Genomic DNA, 6,000 nt, shown 5'->3' with positions numbered 1-6,000 from the left:
GCTTTATCAGTCACACCACCAAAACGGAGCCCGTGTGGAGGGTTTCGTATGAAGGCTGCTGCCATACCGAAGTGTTTAGTTCCTCTGAGCCATCAGCTGGGAAATTGCTGAGTAAAAATAAGTGTGTGTGTTTGTGTGCACACACACACACGCTGTGTAGTAGGGGGGGAGACTCAATTAAAAACCAGCTGTGCCCTATTCCTCTGTAAGCCCTCCAGCGTTCCACACCCCCCTCCACTCACGTCTTACCCCTGTCCCCTCCCTCTCCACTACCCCCTGCCACAAACCCCCTGCTGCTCTGTAAGCTGCCTGTAAGCTTCTAGACATGCCGATGGATCTAATGCTTCCCCCAAAAACACACACGTGGACGTGCACACACACGTACACATATCGCCTACCTCTCTCATATACTGTAAATGCTCATTTGCCCCCCGCTGCTTGATGTAATTTCGGCAGACTTGCGTGCCAAGCCAAGCCAGCTCCCTTCCACTTGCACCACTCTCTCCTACTCCCCGATGTACCTGTTACTGCCTCACATCAGCCAGCTCCCACTACAGCGGGGGCACTTACAGCTCCGAGGGAGAGATGAGAGAAACGAGGAATGAGGGGAGCAGGAATACAAAGTCAAAGCTTTATTTACTAAAGAGACAAACATGCAGACAGACAGAGAAAAAGCGAGTGAAAGAAACGCCTGAAAGCCGCCTGTTAATATGGTTTTAAATAACCAGCTTGGTTTTTTTAGGAAGCAAAGGTTAGTGTGAGCACAAATTGGCTAAAGACACTGTCTGCCTGGTTCTCTGAATGCTACTGCTGCTTTTTGCTCATCTTGGTTGACTGAAAGCAGCCTAATATTAGGTTTTCTTTTGCTCTTTTTATACTATTTTGAATAGCTAGAATTCATGTATTATATTGGTGCAATAGTGAAAAAGGTAGCGTTAATATAGCTTAATAAGGGTGTATCCAGGGGGCAGCTGTAGTGCTTAGGCAGCTAATCAGTGGTAATTCTATAAGTTCAGGTCCTTTAATTAGCTAATTTGCATTTTGAGAATTAATGGAATTGATTATATAATCAACAGCACAATGCATCTTCTTCCTCAGTGTTAGCAAGGCACACATATACACCCACAACACCTACAGATACACTGTGGAGGAAGGGTTAACCCCCGGATATGATATGGTGATAGATGTATGGGCGAGAGAACTCATTGCACAAGGTTAACCTGAGCCCCTGACACTGTGCAGCCTGTAATGGTGGAGATAAGGCCGGGAACGCAATTCTCAACCCGAGTGCTGCGAGGCTCCAGGACCCCTGAGCATTGGCTATAAGCATTAGGCTTTGATAGGTTATAATGGCTTGTGCTAATATTGGCTCGTGATAGAGAAAGGTCAGCTAACTCATCTACACATATACCATCTGACAACTCGCCTCAGGATGATTTTTTCCTCATTTGAGCAAGTCTCGAGCAACACATTCATCCAAGGGGTCAGATTTTATGATGATCCATCACTTTTTAACATGGCGGTTTCTAATTATGGCACAAGGCAAAGGGACAGGATGGAAAGGCCGGGTATGTAAGAAATGGAACCTAGCTGCCAACTAATTGGCAAAAGATTGTCAAAGTTTGCTTTAAAGGAAGACAAACAATTTGATTGACAAGTAGAAGAAAAACGTGGATTTCCAGACGCCACTGGAGGCCCTTTATGTGCCCTAATGTGTTAAAACAGAGGATGCAGGATTGCCATCACTGATCCTACATTATGGCAGGAGGAGGAACACGGGCAGCCTGTAGGCAGAAGCTGGCGGCTGTCTACTCGGAGGTCGATTTTAAACCGATGAGCAATGTGCTGGTCAGCCACCCGTAGCTGCAGCTTCTGGGTGATCTAATCTGGGTTTGTTCACTGGCCAGTCTCCACATCTATGCTCGTGGGCTAAGTGTTGGCCTGTTATAGGACATATTAGGGCTAATCTCTAGGTGTGTGCCCATATGCAAGGACTTAAGTGCAGACGGATGGAAAGGACAGATTTAATTCTGCTGACATCATTACCCCCAAATCCTCACTAACACTCTGGGAAATGTCAGCACTGTATATTTTTATTATTGTTAGTCTCGTAGAGGAACACTTTATATGAGTGGGGAAACTAATGACTGCAAGCAATGATACATTTTTTGACAACAAGCTTATGTTGTCCCTTAAAGCAGCTATGCTCAGCTCATTATCTTAAAGAAAACAAAACTCAACAATGGACAGTGTAGGGGGAACTTTAAAGCTCCGGACAAGCTGCACCTGCATGATTAAGAATGGGGAACCGTGGGCCCAAGTCAAAGCTGTTTTTTTAGGTTATCACTGGGAGACTTTAAAATGGTTCAGTACGCCATCCTCCCCTCATCTGCATTTTTCATCTCGTACTGCACCTGTGTTACCCACAAGAGATCCGATGATTCCCTCCTCTTCCCCTTCACCCTTCGCTCTGGGTTTAACTGTGCCATCTGCGGATTCCAATCACGTCGAGGTTTCCTCCCATAATCCGACTCCCTTATTCGTCTTAATCAATATATCCGTGGTGGACATTAAAGAGTTAATAAATAAATAAATAAATAAAGCCAGAAGTGGGAGTTTTATGTCCCCTGCCAATCCCCAGTTATGCATAAAAATGCCTCTGAAATGAAATCTTTATCAAAAGAGCCACAAGGTTCTCCTTACAAGGTGTTTTCAAATAAGCGGGCGTTATTATCATACCTCCATTGGGAAATATGCATTTACAGCTTGGAGAGTGAGAGGCAGTAGGGTAACTGTTAACAATGTTTTCCCTAGTTATGGTGCATAATTGCATGCTTCTGTTATTGCACCTTTCTATTGCTGCTAATACAGAGAAAGCCCATTAGGCAGTGTGCTAATGTGAACAGTAGCCTGCAGTGCAGTGGGTGCACTGTTTAAAAAGAGATGCATGAGGACCACTGTAATGAGCGCCAGGCCGCAGAAGGAGGGTACTAACACCCAAAGCAGGCACGTTCAAGCTCTGGAAAATACAGCCAGAGTCAAGTTTGCCGGTTAGGCTGTAAATATATGTGGCAACGCTGCTGTGGCCCATTTGGCATAATGGAAGTGACCTTTTATTCCTTTAATACAGTACATGTAAATGTTCATAGAATAATATTCAGTGGTGTATCACAGCATGATGAAATAGCAGGCAATATATCTTTATAGAATAATGATACAATGCTCTTTTTTTGCATTTGAATCTGCAGTGATTTCCAGTTAAGCCTGACCTATAATAACATATATTCCAGTTTTGAATTCTAATTGTTTAATTGCAGCTGATCCCCGCATGTCATCCCCTCGGGATGCAGCTGCAGCCAGTCCACAGTGGATTACCCTCCACATGCACTGATAATGACCATTGACTTGGCTTTGGCCGTGAACGCGCGCTCCGCGAGCCTCGGTCATTCCTCTATACTGTGTGTGGATGGTCGCTCCCTGGATGCTGCCGCGCGCAGCCTTAACCGATCGGCCGTCGCTCACGTTCAGAGCATGCCCGCCTGCCTGCCCGCCGCTTCTCAGGTCTGAAGAGAGAATCAACTGAAGACGTGCAGTTTGCGCACAGCTGCCTTCGTCCGGTTTGGAGTCCGTGTCTTCTGTTTTCCCAGTCAGCACTGCTCCCTATAACGACCATCACCGCAAAATGGATTGCACCGTTTGATCCCCCCGGTTTGGTGAAGATGTTGTACTGGAGGCTTATAGCCTTTCCTCTCCATCAGCTCACCCCCCGTGCTCTCATCTCGCGCTGTGTGCAGTAGCTGCTTGTCAGGACAGACAGGGCAAAGAAAAGTATGCAATAAACAAGTGTCAAGTAGCTCCGGGCTGTTCGATTGGAGGGAAGGAAAAAAGTTCAAGTTGAAGAAGGAGGATTATGCAGTGAGTGCCGCGCATAGCTGGACAGAAAAAAAGGTGGGTGATATTTCAAATATATTCATATGGAAACGATGCTTACGAGCTCCTGTTGTTTACACAGCAGCCTGTGCGACCACAAACGCCACATGTATGTGTGTGTGTGTGTGTGTGTGTGTGTGTGCGTGCACCATCAGTTGTTGTGGCAAGTAGGACGGGGAGGGCAGCGCGGAGCGGTGACATTGAGGTGCCTTTTATCGGAATAACATTTGTGGTCCTCGAGTGAGCGTGCACTTGACATGGCATTGGTCACACTGACACAGGGCTCCCTTCGCGTGTCCGCAGTGCCATTTGTGTGTGTCATAATGTCCATCTGCCTTGTTAATAGTTCCCTGGGCAGGGATGACCTTACATGGATCGCTATGGAGTTTGTGGTGTGTGAGGTTTGCACACATCTGCGCGGCATGCCAACACATTATGATATCTGTGGAAAAAAAACACACGTGTCCTGGCTGTGCAGAGCTTTCTTGCTCTGTAGGGTCAAGATGGCATGTCATGAGCCGTCGTGATGAGGGGCAGCAGCTCGGCTAACCTTTTAGATCCCGTCCGACGCGTTTATGGCTACCGCAGCGCAGCATCCTCATCTCATCTCTCGCCGTACATGCGTAATAAAGTGAGTTTGCCCTTCAAAAAAAAAAAAAAAAAAAAGCTTTTTCGTCATCATGACAAAGATGGAGTTACTGGTGGGCTTTAATTGGCTGCTTGACCTGTCATTACCGCACAACCTCCTCTCCTCGGGACGGCCACAGCTCTGCGTCGCATCCAGCGCGGCCGCGGCTGTTGCCCGCGCGCTCCTGCCTCTACACATTTCAAGAGTTAATCTGCTCAAACGCACCAATTTCTACACTGCAATTTATATTTTCTGCCGTCTTTGTATTCATGAATATTTCACCAACTTGCTCACATGCTGCCATGTATTGGATTAGAAATAATGCATGGTATTGTGCTTTGCTGGAGGACTAAATCAAAGGTCCAGGCAGTGTAGGTGCGTGCGTGTCGTCCTGAATTCTAATAATCTTTCCTCTGCTGCCATGCTCTGTGTTTTTTAGTGACACAGAGAGGCTGAAAGCCACAGCCCAGCTGGCTTCCCTCGAGCTGCAGAGAGGACCATAACACTACAGGAAGTCATTCACTCAGGAAGGAATATTCATCGGGCACGAGTGTGACTCTTAGTTAAGGGTTTGGCGCCATATGCTTGCAATAAGTTTCAGGGCGCATTGGAAAAACTTTTGGAGTCGGTTGTGTATCAAGTAAGGTGTCAAGGGAGAAGGCCCACACACCAGCTGTAGATCCCACAGCCTGGCAGTCGTCAGCACCTTATGACATGAAAACACACAGAGACACACAGATGCCATGCAGATCTTGATGATGAGACGCCCTGCTGAGATTCACACTTCAGTCTAACTGGTACAGTTTCTCTCTGTGGCCCTTCTATCTCCTCCTCCACCTTTAGCTCTCTTCAAGCCTGCCTGCGTCTGTGTGATCTCTCACGCTCTTTGATCTCTCTCCCACTTTCCATCCCTCCGTCTTGAGCTCTTGACAGGGGCACATAAATCAAAAAAAAAAAGACAGAAAGCAAAGCCCGCAGTTTGGCGTGCAATCATTACTGACACACATTTAAATACATGCATATGGAAGCAAGTGCACACAGCGTACTTTAGCCATGACTGTTTTATTCACGCGGACCGACTCCACCGTCAGTCTTTAACCTGCCAAGCATAATTATGACCACCAGTGTGTTTGTATGTGTGCATATGTGTGGCGAGCAACGGTCTTAAGTGCTAATAGGAGCTCACACTGGACAGCAGCAGGCCGTGTCAACCACAATCTTCAGACAAGCCCTCAGGGTGTCCCATTTGGCATAGCAACACACACACTTACAAACAGGCCTGAGAGGTTTAGACTTGACTCAAGGGTCTGAGCACTATACGGATTCTCTGAGTCCATGTCCTTGTTGGACCTTCGCAACTATTCAATAAGATTAACTCTGTGCTGTTACCATGGAAATGTTGCGTAGATTGACTTTTAGACACGCACACTTTTTATGTGCAT

The 6,000-nt window shown here is 46.7% G+C and overlaps 1 protein-coding gene across 10 annotated transcripts in view; it reads left to right on the top strand.

Moving 5' to 3' along the window:
* Positions 1-3,812: 3,812 nt before the first annotated feature.
* Positions 3,813-6,000, top strand: part of tenm2a (teneurin transmembrane protein 2a) — a 238,044-nt gene continuing 235,856 nt past the window's right edge. For all 10 annotated transcript variants that reach the window (XM_033632873.2, XM_033632871.2, XM_033632870.2 and 7 more), the window contains exon 1: positions 3,813-3,948. The gene's annotated coding sequence lies outside the window, so the exon portion shown is untranslated. The remainder of the gene's footprint in view (positions 3,949-6,000) is intronic.

Source organism: Epinephelus lanceolatus, chromosome 7 (genome assembly GCF_041903045.1).
Source record: "Epinephelus lanceolatus isolate andai-2023 chromosome 7, ASM4190304v1, whole genome shotgun sequence".
Classification (NCBI taxonomy): Eukaryota; Metazoa; Chordata; class Actinopteri; order Perciformes; family Serranidae; genus Epinephelus; species Epinephelus lanceolatus.
Note: the sequence above shows the minus strand (reverse complement) of the source record. Positions and strands in the feature narration are given on the sequence as shown.